Raw genomic sequence first — 13,472 nt, forward strand, 5'->3', positions numbered from 1 at the left:
TGCTGTTGTCGGGCCAATTCGACCCATGTAATACCCACGTAGTGGGACTGGAGGTTATTCTTCCCTCCTAGGCGTTTCGTGGTGACGTGAGGAAAACACTCCTTGATCCGCTTCCCCAGGGCGGAGTCGATGTGGGGAGCCACACCCATCCCCTCGCAGAACTGGGTGTAACGTAGCACAATTTCTGATTTTATTATGGTGGTGGTGGGATTGTCAGAGACCTGGATATGCTCCAATATCCAATTAATGGCGGTGGCTTTGGCGTCTGGATTCGAGGGGTTGGAGGACACTGATTTCCTGGGTGGGCGTGGTGCGGTTACGGCGAGACGAGATGAGTCCAAAGTGGACGGACCGGGTTCTTCGTCGCCCCCACTTGGCGATAGCACTTGAAAAGTGGGTGTAGTAGGCGTTTTGGGCGGTCTTCCCCGCTTGCGAACGACGACGACAGAAGTGTCGAGCGACGTATTCATATCGTCAGCTGGAGGGGGAATCGTGGCACCTCCCCCTCCCAGCCATGCACTACCAGCTCGACGAAGTCTTCCCAAAAGTGAAATTGTGAGGTCTTCAGACGGCGGATGAGTGTTGGGCGGGGATTCCTCATCGCCGTCCATTTTATTTGGTGGAGGGTGCTGAAATTTGGGCGACAAGGAGTCCAAAGATAGACCCAACCCAAACAAATTCCAGGAAAAATTAGGCCGGTAGTGAAAAAAAATTATTAAAAAAAATTCCTCGCCTGATTTGGCGTTTAAAAAAACGCGAGAGAGACCAGCCCCGCAGAAAACGGTCACTCAACCTCCGTGCCGCTTCTGGGGACGCAGGGGTCCCTCCCCTACGCGAACTGAGTCGCGGGAAATCCCTCCGAGTTCCCACAGGTCAACCGGTCGAAAAAGTAGGGCCTTGGCAACCGTTGCTAGGGAATCCGAGCCTTGGCAACCGTTGCTATGGGGCGGGATGGTACTGGTTGAGGGAATGGGCCGGAAAATTTCAGAAAGACCCCCCTTCAGGGCAAGTCCACCCCCACAAACACTTTCACTACCCGCACTGGGTCTAGGGGGAGGAGTACTTAAAGTAGGGGTGGTCCCTACTCGTCAATTTAGATTAAAAAACTCACTTGTCAGTATATTAAAAAGAGAGAAGAGCAGAGTGACGTGTGCTCGACTTGAGCTTAAACTTAAATAAAATTACGCCGTAAAACAATCGTTACCCCATAAAATCTCTATGACATCCTATTTCTAAATTGTATTGATCAACCGTAACGATGGTAACAAATCCTGATACTACCTGAGACAATAAATGGATTCGAATTTCCCGAAACCACTTTGCAGCTGTTTCAATAATTTAAATTTGGCGGTCTGCAAATGGTAAGATCTGTTAGTCCGATGCGATATACTGCCCTTATGTTCTCCAACTTCCGTCGTCATTTATTTTAGACTCGTAATACTGGCAGGAAATATTACTTATCCATGTCAATCGGAATATTGGGTGCGGAAAGTATGCAGTCTACCACAGAAAATGCGAAATTGGCAAAAATAAATAAATTTGATACGTGACAAATTTAAAATTTATTCTTTCCGTTCTCTTTTTAAAAGTGAAGAAATTTTTCACAATAAATTTTGACAAATTGAATGCTAAGCAGGAGGCATTGCGGCATGGAGACTCGTAAATCAATCCGAAACCGCTGAAAACTTCAAGCCTATGATATGTTAGCCATGCCAGTTAAGTATTACGATCCACGTTTTTTAAATTATGACCTTGACCACCTAACAAATAAAAAAAAGTTTTTAACTTAAACGCCGGAAATCAAATTTAGGATAATGTCAGGATTGTTTAAATGTTACCAAAAATTTATTACATTCAATAAAAACCTTTCTGACTCTGAATTTAAACATATTTTTCTACTTTTCTACTTAACTCAATTTTGACAAATTGAATGGTAAGCAGGAGGCATCGCGGTATGGAGACTCGTAAATCAATCCGAAACCGCTGAAAACATCAAAGCTGTTGATATGCTACCCATGCCAGTTAAATATTACGATTCACTGGCCACTCGCTTTTATAATTATGACCTTGACCTCACAACGAATAAAAAAAGTTGTTAACTTAAACGCCGAAAATCAAATTTAATATAATAGGGGTTTACAATCACATCACTTTTAATTGCTCTGACCATTTATAAGTCATTTTCACTTTTAAGTGGTGCTGCGCGCACATGCGCAGTTCGTGTTGGTTGCACTTATAAGTGAGCAGAAAATAAGTCTCAAGAACTGACTTATTTCTGAAATAAGACACTTATTTTCTGCAACTAAACCCGCTGAATTCAAATTTTGCTCAATGTCTATTTATTGGGTGTGAGTTTAGTTGTAGATCTCAAGTCGACTTTTTTTAAGCTGCTCGTTACAATTATAATAAAAAATTCTGAAAAAGTGGATCATTCAAGGAACAGCCTCTTATAAGTTGTTTTAAGAAAATGACTTATAAATGACTTAAAATGACTTAAAAGCAGACAAAAAGGTTAATAGCAATTTAAATAATTTTTTTTTCAAAAGGGTTTTTCAATTTTCCACGAATCAGTTAAATGACATTTTGATTCTAAATAAATCTCAAGATTCTAAGCAGTGCTAATTTTCTTGAAAACGATAACAGCTTTTTAATGCTTAATATCACAACTAATCTCTGGTAGTGTTTAACCTCCCATTTACCAATACAGAGCATAACCGCATATCGATCTATCCTTAATAAATTCCATTCCTGTATTACATAACCCAACTTTGGTGAGACTTAACTTAATCTTGTCATTCCAAATATGACAATGTACTGCTCATCTAACAAGACATTTGATCCTTCCTTGTAAATGTCACACTTTAGACGATGTCCCCAAAAATCATATTTTCTTTCTTTGAGCAAATAACATACTTGACGCCATGTTCTCCATTATAGTACCCAGAAATCTGAGCCTGAGTGTCCAACAATGATTTTATTTCAAGGATTTCGACAACAACAAATGTTCCCTGATATAAACGCGGAATCTTTCCAGTTCAAAAAAAGCTTTTATCTATTGACAGCACACACTTATACAGGAATCGAAACCCGCAACAAGATCTCATCCGAATTTGGTATTCGGGTCAAGTATCACTGTGAGGCTCCAACAAATGAGGGATTGTTGTCAGATCAGCGATTTGAGAGATAGAATCCTACAGATAGGAAATTCTAGTCGACGTTGGATAAAAAATATTGAGAAGCCTGGTTCTTCTAAGAAGCCAGGATAGATTTCAGATTCTACAAGTTTTATTCAAACCTACACTCTAAAAAAATTAGTGATAAATATCATAATAAATGTTTAAGAATGTGGGAGTCTCCATGGTAACAAATTAAACAACCACTTCTATATAATACTTTTGTTACTATCCTGATAATAACAATGGCAACCCCTCAGTACATAAATAATACAACTATAGAAAATCTTCCATCAGCCAGTAACAGATTTACTACCGTGTCAATAAAGACAAACATCCTTTTTTTAGAATGTAGAAATATTGAACCCAGAAACAAGTTGGAATTAAGATTTACGACCTTTATGCAACTCCCTGTCAGAATTTGGACCCAATCTCATGCCTAATTTTGAATAAGGTGGAGAAAGTACTTTAACACAATGAATTCCACTAACTAAAGGTGGATTTAATGATGAGTGATGACTGATAGATTACCCCACTTGATTCTGCGTGACACTAAATGTCATGACAACCAGGCCATAAAAAAATACAATTCGTACAATAAGAACATATATCTAATGAAAAATTACTTTTGACGACACTTATTTCACAAATAAACGACATACGAATTTTCTCTGGCGTCTTAAAAATCCACAAACTTTCACCAATACTTTGTGAGCCCCATTTTTTCAATTGTATACATCCCACTGATACTAAGGAGGAGGGGTTGTCACTGTTATACAAACCAATCTTGATGCCCTTTGCATATGTGGTAGTACCCCATGAGAGAATAAAAAGTTTCACGGGGTTTGATGCCATGGCCCCATTTGCGACCGCCACATCCCTTTGAAGGTGTGCACCAGGGTATTTTTTTTAACTTCAACGTCAAAAATCAAATCTAATATTAATTAGCTATACTTTTAATGTTAAAATGTATATTTTATTTTTCTAAAAAAAGCTACTCAGCGTTGAAATTAAAAATATTTTACCTTAGCTACACCTTCAAAAGGGTGTGGCAGACTTAAATGGGGCCGTGGCATCAAACCCCGTGGCACTTTTTTGTTCTCTCATGGGGTACTACCACATATGCAAAGGGCATCAAAATTGGTTTGTATAACAGTGACAAGTGTGACAACCCCTCCTCCTAGGTACAACATTTCGAAAAGTACAGTGAGTTAGCTTGTCTTAATTCTAATACAAGGAGGGATATGTACATCTAACTGGCTTAATACGGATCCAGGTATACATCCCTTCTTTAAGATTAAGGGGGGGTTTATGAAAACCATTAGCAATAAAAATTTGAATTTTATGCATGATGAAAAAAATAGGGACCTAACTAAAATTTCTGTTTGGCAAAAATTGAAGCAAATATTTTTCGCTACCGAACAAATTTTAGATGATCAAAATCGGATAGGAAATGAAAAAGTTTTCTTGATGGTAATAATTGGTAATTTGGAAAGGCTTGAAGAGTTTTTGGTAAAAGTCGCATAGCAACAATCTTGACATATTGTAGTGTAACAAATGTTGTCGACGGATAGAATAATACAAAATTGGAAGAATTCGTCGATGTGAACTATTTTGCAAGAGAAATGTCATCTTTAGATAATACATTTTTAGAATAATAATAATTAATACTATCAATCAAAAGTTTAAAATAAACTAAACCTTAAAAAAGGATGTCTTAGGTGAGTCTTGGATGTGCAACTAAAACGATTAAATAAAGTCCCACCACCTAATAAAATTACAATATCATTAGCATCGCCGCCTTCTGAATATTTTCTTGACATATAACATAAATTGCAATTTTGAACTAGGTTCAGTTTTGTGACAAACTTTTAATGCAAATTTAACATTGAACCAGCCAATACGAAAATATTCACAGGGCGGCGATGCTGATGATATTGTTATTTTATTAGGCAGGTTGGACTTTATTTAATCCTTTTAGTTGCACATCCAAGACTCACCTAAGACATCCTTTTTTAAGGTTTAGTTTATCTAATAGCTTTTACGGCTGGCATTGCCTACTTTAATAAAAGACGTTCAAAAAAGGTTAAGAAATCTGATCATTCTATCCTTCCAGGATACCAATGAATTATAAATAAATACATCACCTTGTTAAAGTTTGTAGAAGTGCATGGCAATTCACGTAGGAATTTTTCAGTCCTCTAACCTAACCTAGCCACCCTTACTCGATAATAAATGCACACTCTTTTCCACCAACATTGTCTAGCCTACCTGTGCAAAAATAAATATACTCGTAAATAAGTTGGGTAGTCTGCCTCCTGCATAAAACAGTTAATTTTTTTACAGCACCTCAAATAAAAAAATCCTATTTCCCAATTCTCTCCATAGTACCTCTACAACTCAAACTGCATCACTGATAATTAGAAATGTGCTCAATTTTAAAATCTCCTTTAATTCTCCTAACACTACAATTACTTTTCCGTGAGATCACCGCAGCACCGGAAAACTCACAGGTTTCCCCTCCCTGCAAGTTCCTCACCTCGGACAAATCCATCTTCGAAATCCTCCACACAGCCGAAATTCCAGTATTACCTTCCCTACCTGCACTTTCGTTCGAATCAAACACCAAACAAGTCAACTGTAAGGCCACCCATTACTGTGGACACTCCACAGTTTCTCGCGAATCTTGCCCAGATTTTATGAACAGCCACTACACCATCGAGCATGTTTACGAAATGCCAATCCTTAACGACTTAAGTGACCAATCCTTAATTCTAATCAATGAAACAGTAATCTTCTCCAATCCTACCTCCCCAGTCGAGGTAATCGTAAAACTTACACAAGTAAAACCTTCGCATTCCAACCACCCTTCATACAACCATGATGTGTCGGAAAATCCGAATTTTTACCCGGGCATCTGGGACGGTATTATTATTACGAGAGAAATATTCACAAATTCTGATAAGTCTGGCTATAACGCGACTTCTATTGAATCATGCCGAACAACTTTATTATTTGACACAGCCTGTGTGGCTGATCCAATATTGGACAACGTTTTCAAACCGTTTAGAAATTTCATGGCCAGATATTCTGAACTTGTTCGAGGATCTTTCGGATTTCGGAGCGTGGAAGGATTTTTCGGTATCGTAGACCTAGTCGGGGGTCCTACATCGGAGGTCAGTTTCAAGATAAACGGAACGGATGGCGTTACCAGAGGAAATTTTGAGGAGACGATGACATTCTTTGAAAATCTTTGGATTGAAGGGTAGCTCAAGAAATATTAATAAAAATCATAACAATTTTTTAATTTTTTTAATATACATATTTCTGACATGACAATTAACTATGGCAGGTGTAAATGTGTTCGAGAGCTGCCACACCGTGACGATTTTACGAGCGCTAGCTTAGGCAGGAGGTGCTTCAAACTAAATGACAATTTAAGGTTAGGAATGCATTTATTTCCTGACGATTTTTTTTCAGCTAGGGACAAACAAATCCAGGGCTAGTTTAAATGAGTTCTTATTTATTTAAAATTTTCAGACGAATTAAATTTGATCCTAAGGCGATGGACTTATCCCGTTGTTTATTTCCAATTGAGGAGGCAGTTTGATCACAATAATTTTACATTGGGGGGAAAATTAATTGCTTGTTTTACATATTTATTGTATATTACATTATACACGGGTAAAATAAATTTTTTAATTTTCATAAATCCATTTTGACCAAATCATCTGCACCATATGTATTTCTCACTAACTTTATCCCACTAAGTAGTAATACATACAACAATTTTATGGCACGTTCTTTGTAGAAAAAGAAACATTTTCAACGGTTGTACCGCATTGCTTGTCAAATGATTCTGCTCCTTCTTTGCATTTCATGCTTAAAAATAGATCGATAATTCCTACCCAACCACCTTACCTCCAAAGGTCCTTAACCTACCCGTATTTTACAAAGGGTTCTGAGAAGTCTAATTTTAAACCAGGCAAAGGCAACATTTTCCATACTCATCTTATTCAGCATCAATTCCTTGACTCCTGCATTATTCAGATACATTGAAAGCTATACACTCTCACATTTTTGTCATTTCTCAACAAAATTTCACCTCTGTCTAGAAATGTTTGTGCTGTAACGCCATACATAAGTGGCAAAGAGGTGTCCTGATTTCTACATAAAAGAAACAGACGGACGAAAGAAGTCTTCAAATTTTCAGTTTACAAAATATCTTTTAAACTTGAGTGGTTTATTCCTGGGATGGAGAGAGCATTTCCCTTATCCCAATACTCTTCGAAATTACTGCCAGAGGTGACTTTGAAATTTATAAACTTTTCTCTACTACCTAAACTACAAGCCTAATTAACTCTTAATTCGACAATTTAACATAACATTTATTATTAAGTAGATCATTGGCCTGATACTAACATATCTTCCCAAGGATGACTTGATTACTTGCACCGTCCTTAGCAAAGTCTGGGAGCACGAGGCGAGAATTATCCTCAGAAAACGCTACATGATATCAATTCCATCATATGATTTTGAATCCTACCTGGAATGTAGTCAAGTTCGCGGAAATTATTACGCAAAACTAGATTTATTTCAAGATTACGAAAACCGCCAACTCGTACATCACTGGTTAACCTTATTTCCATCAAAGGCGGCCATAACATTGTTACGATTAGACTGGTGCATCACGTCAGGTCCACGGTCTCGGAAACTATTTAAAATTTGTGCTCAATTTAAAAACCTTACCTCACTACATTTACGTCCATACATCTCCGAAAACTTGGACAAGAATACGATAGCAAATTACATTACTTCCATCGTTTTGCCATACCTACTTCCTCCCTCAATTATTAGGCACATCAAAGACATCGAGATAAATCTTGAATTCCCCGGCAAACTCGAACACATCGTATCGATGCTTCTGATGCCACACTTATTTCAAGTATTCCCTAACACACGATCTTTATCGCTGGTCAATATCTGCAAAGACACCGTGCTACTGAGGGCCTTGGAGAAATGTGGACTTTCGAAGCTATCCCATCTGAAAAACATCTCTACAGAATACATCATGTATTCTGTAGAGTGTATTCCTCATGTATTATACATGAGTGAACTCCCTGATCTACCCATTCCGCTTCAACTCTTTGTCCAAGACAGCAGACTGCTAGAAAATATCACAAGTCTAGACACCTCTATCAGTCCGATATACAGTAAGGTCAATAATATCTTGCTAGCCAAGGTTTCGCAAACCTTGAAACACTTACGAATTTCCAACCTGGAAACCTATTTTATCCAAAGTCGTCGCGAACACGAAGGAAATTACGTCTTCCCAATCCTTCCAAACCTGTTGGACATTCAAGTTACGCGTTCCCCGTTCGAGGTCAGTAATGAGTATCTGAAAAGAAAATGGTACATCGGAAAGCCACAGTTTCACTTACAATTTGCCACGAGTTGCCCAGGGTGGAAGCTCAATTACTCCATGCAATTCCCCACACTCAAGAGTATCACTGTGGAGAGAGCTCCGTTGGATAAGGATTGTTTCAGCGAACGGGTCATGAGTGATCTGCAATTTTTTGAGACAGGTCTCGCCTTTCTGTACGACACATTTTTGGCAGAGAACTGTTCAAGTGAGACAGTCACGTACTTTCGGACAACGCTCCCACTACACGATCAATTTCGGCTGTTAGGGACCCAGAAGACGTGTGACTGCAGGTTGAGAGAATTCTGCACCTGTTGGGAGTTGGGAAACAAACAACACTTATATAACAGGGTGGTCACCACTTTCCCCAATTTGGTCAACAGTTTTTGGTTTTAACTACACATTTAGGTCCTGCGCGTCGGATTTTTAAGTTTTTTATACCCATTCTCCGGATTACAAATCTTTTTAGTTTGACCTTAACCCATATTTGGTATATCCATATCCATATTTATTTTCGTAGATAACCTTAAATATTTTAATTTGTTTTATTTGGAACCGAAGTCATACAATTTTTATTTTCCTAGTAATAAAAAAATTAAATTGTATGATTTTAGTGCCGAATGACAAAATAATTTTTTATTATTATTATGCCAGTTTCAAGCACACTATTTCTGGCTACGGCCATTTATCAGAGGGCGTGATTAACGCACAGAGCGGTTAAATTTTGAATTTGAGCCCGCATCGTGCAATTATCCCCTGGACAACAGAATGGGTGTAAAATTTATTTCTATGTTAAATAAGTGTGTTGAAAATTCCAATAAAAATGTATTCCGTACTGTGATAGGCTAACAATGTTTACACAATAACATTCTGGTAGAATAATCAATATTTTCAGGTATTTATTTAACTGACTAAATTTCTTTCTGTTGAACATACGTAAATTAATATTATACCGTGTTCACGTTTATGTTGGACTGCGCGAGATTTCCATACACTGCGCGGGTGGTGGAAATTTTCGTTTATTTTTTGTTCTCTAAAAAAACTCTGATTTTTGTATTTTTTCCCCGTTTACTTTCATGCTGCATGGAAGTATATGTGAAACATATACTATGGAATCACTCACGCCAACGTTAAATATTAAGGGTTCGTGTGGATGCACCTTATGACATAGGGAGATGCGGTGAAAAACATTAGGCACCCCTTCCAATAATGGGGATAGAGTACGCACACCGTTTTTTGAAATTTTGTTTATTTATTGACCTATTGACCTTTTTGTGTCATGTGGTCCTGATATCATTAAATACATTCTCAAATGGTTTAGGTGCATGGTATATAAAAACGGTTAGCAGGATATCGTCTGCTACCTATTTAGGCATAATAAGTACCTGATGAATTTTTTTGATACAAGGCTTCTTTGATGCGCGAAAATTCAAAATGTAAATTTTGGACAGCGTCAGTCTCAAACGGCTGCAGCATAGAGGAAACACTTTTTTGACTATATTTCAATGGAATATTGTTCCTTAGGGTCGTGGGGAGTGCCCTGTAAAAACCTCTTTGTCGAATCTTGTCGCCCCGAAAAGTTACAGTGATATTAGAGCAATGGCACGATCTTGGAAATTACAGTGCTATTGTACGTATCACTATTTGAGATCAATAGTGAAAAAATAGATTATTTTCCGCGGTTTTACTGCATAACTTGTACATGTCGTTGACACTTTTGGCACCCTAAGCATGGAAAGATTTAAATACCACCGTGGAAAAATAAGTAAGACTATTGCGTGAGAGAGCGGAAAAACGCTACTGTCAGGGTTGCGCCGGAAATCAGACTGGTTGCTGAGAAAGAAGTAACACAAATCCTACCGAAGAAAACGTGAACAGTATGATTTCTAGCAACAATATTCCGAAGAGTTTTTAGAAATTCACTAGCCACATCAAATTCCACAGGTCATCCACTCCTGTTGCACTTAAGCGTGTCCACACCTTACTTATTCATGTCTGGCGGTTCTTAAGTTACCCCAGCCTCCTCACGATATGTTACATCTTCTAAATTGGATATCTTGCTATAGATCCAATTTATAATATAAGAACCAAGTCTTATAACTTATTTCTTTTGAATTATATTATCCCTAGACTAATCATCAGGAATCAGGATGAAAGTTCACTAAATTCCTATCCGAATTCCAAGCAAAGGTATTAGTAAACCCATAATGGCAAGCATTCTTTCAATAACCTATTCGAAACTTCGTACATCTCATATTGGTGGGGTGAGAAATTCCATTAGCTAACAGATAAATCCCCACACCTTCCAAGACAGATCATGAAGCACGCATGGTTACATAAGAATCCATACATGTGTACGCATATGCGATGTAACACAAGGTTTTTTTTTAAAAAAGGATATCTTGGTGAGTGAGGATTGGCACAATTAAATGCATTTTGACTGTAGAAGGTTTGCATCACCGCTCGAGTTATACAGCACACAGCTTGATAAATGGCAAAGAAAATCGATAGAGGACGAAAGCTCCGCTTTCTAACGAGCGTAACAAAACAGTAATTTTTTAATTTGAAGTTATGTCGTCAATTTAACTCCGATCTTCAAAATTCTTTAAACATTGAATGCACAAGTATTTTGTGCATCATAAAATTAACACTCGTGTCAATGCATGTGGTCGACCGGAAGAAGGTCAAAAGTCAATTTGAAAGTTTAGAAACGATTTTAAACGTGTTATATGTCAAGTTTTCATATGTTTGACCTAAAAGGACAGCATCAAACTGAATTGTCTGCACGATTGCTCTCTTGTAAAATTTTGATAAGTGTAGTCGTTTAGGCTGTAGAGCGCGGTCAATTTCTGGAGGGGGTGTCTGTTTACAGACTAGGCTTCGCCGTAACCATGAGTCGTACGTTTTGTCACACTCATGTTTACTTTTCGCTCACCAAGAAAAAACAAGTAAAATAATTCAGTATTTAGTGTACATTATCAAAAAACATTAATCTCAATTATAAAAACCTCACACTCTCATAGATTAAAAAAATTATTTGGAGTGCTTTCTCAATCAATTTTTTCCATCGCCTACAATTTATGCGATTGCAAAAGCAATAAATCAACCCAGGGATAACATTCACAGTCAGGTTATCTAAATAACCTCTTATTGAATAAAATCAACGATAAGTCGTATTCCAGCCGTTATAAAGGAGAGAAACAAGGATTTTAAACCCGCTAATATTGCCACCCTTAAGGGAGCATGGCCAACGGTGTTTATTTTAATGGGTGTATTGATAGGTATAACTATTCCAGTCTTTATCATAGAATTCCATGAGCATGTTACTTTATTTATTGGCAAAGTATATTTACATACCCGTCAACCAAAGATTTATAAAATACTGGGCCAGAAACGGCATACGTTAATTTGGGGAGAACGTTTGTGCTAGTCTTTCTCACAGGTTCGGGATTTTTTCAGGATTCGGGTTCGGTTCGGGTTTCGGGCCGAGTTCGGGTACAAAATCTCAAACTTGGAAGCATTTGGGTCGGGTCCGGGTTGAACAACGGAAGTTTAGGGTCTGGCCCGCACCAGATCCCAACCCATACGGTCCGGGTCGGGATCGGGTCCGGTTCCCCCGAATTTTACCCGAATTTTTTAGGGATTGTGAAATTGAGTTTATGCGAAGTAGTAAGTACGTCCAGCCGAAATACAGTTTCTGATGAAGATGCAAACTATGTGGTTATGAAGAACTTAGCCAAAATGATTTTTGTACCAATTTTTAGAATAAATTTGACAATTAGCCAAACTGACACGACATACCGTATGTCAGTGTCATAATGTATTTTGCAGCAGGGGTATGTATAGCCCAAGGGAATCCTTTGTATAACACTAACCATGCAATAAAGAATTCGTTGTGATTAAAATCTACAACTGTTGTATGAATTAGTTATTAAGAATGTTGGAAATAGAACTGTCAAGTCCTGGCATAAGGTGAATTTCTTAGAATGAGGGATACCCATCCCTCATTATTAAAAGGGTTTTTAGACTTGGGAAAATAACTTGCAACAGTTTAAATTCGTATTGTAATGATAGAATAGGTCCATACGTGTATTATAAGCGGTGATAAGCGGTAGTATAAGCATTGCTAAGGAGGAGAGACCCTCTAATGTCCGACACCAATCGCCTCCAAATTTTGGCCCATGGTAGGTTTCGGTATTTAAAAAATATATATTGAAGGATTTGACTCCATGGCCACACCCACCGAAGATATTTCAGGTCAAAGTTTCAAAATTTTCCCCATTGCTATAAGTATGAGGATTTGACCGGGTGATGGGAATAAATGTTAGCTAAATAGCAAAATCTACAGGTAATCAAAAATGGAGTTAGAACTTTACAAATAAATAAATGTGAAAAATATTTAAAAAATATTTTTTAACCGAACAAGTTACAATCTAATTGAAAATCATCTTTGTAACTACTTCAAATGCAACTACAATCATATTTAATCCTATTAAAATTCAGATTGTAACTATTTCGGTTAAAAAATATTTTTTAAATATTTTTCACATTTATTTATTTGTAAAGTTCTAACTCCATCTTTGATTAACTGTAGATTTTGCTATTTAAGTAACATTTATTCCCATCACCCGATCAAATCCTTATACTTATAGCAATGGGGAAAATTTTGAAACTTTGACCTGAAATATCTTCGGTGGGTGTGGCCATGGAGTGAAATCCTTCAATATATATTTTTTAAATACCGAAACCTTCCATGGGCCAAAATTTGGAGGCGATTGGTGTCGGACATTAGAGGGTCTCTCCTCCTAAGTACTGCATTACCAATTTTCAAATAATCTACATTATAATTTACAAAAGTCCGTCCCGTTGAAATTTTC

The sequence above is a fragment of the Folsomia candida genome, unplaced genomic scaffold, assembly GCF_002217175.1.
Source record: "Folsomia candida strain VU population unplaced genomic scaffold, ASM221717v1 Fcan01_Sc053, whole genome shotgun sequence".
Classification (NCBI taxonomy): Eukaryota; Metazoa; Arthropoda; class Collembola; order Entomobryomorpha; family Isotomidae; genus Folsomia; species Folsomia candida.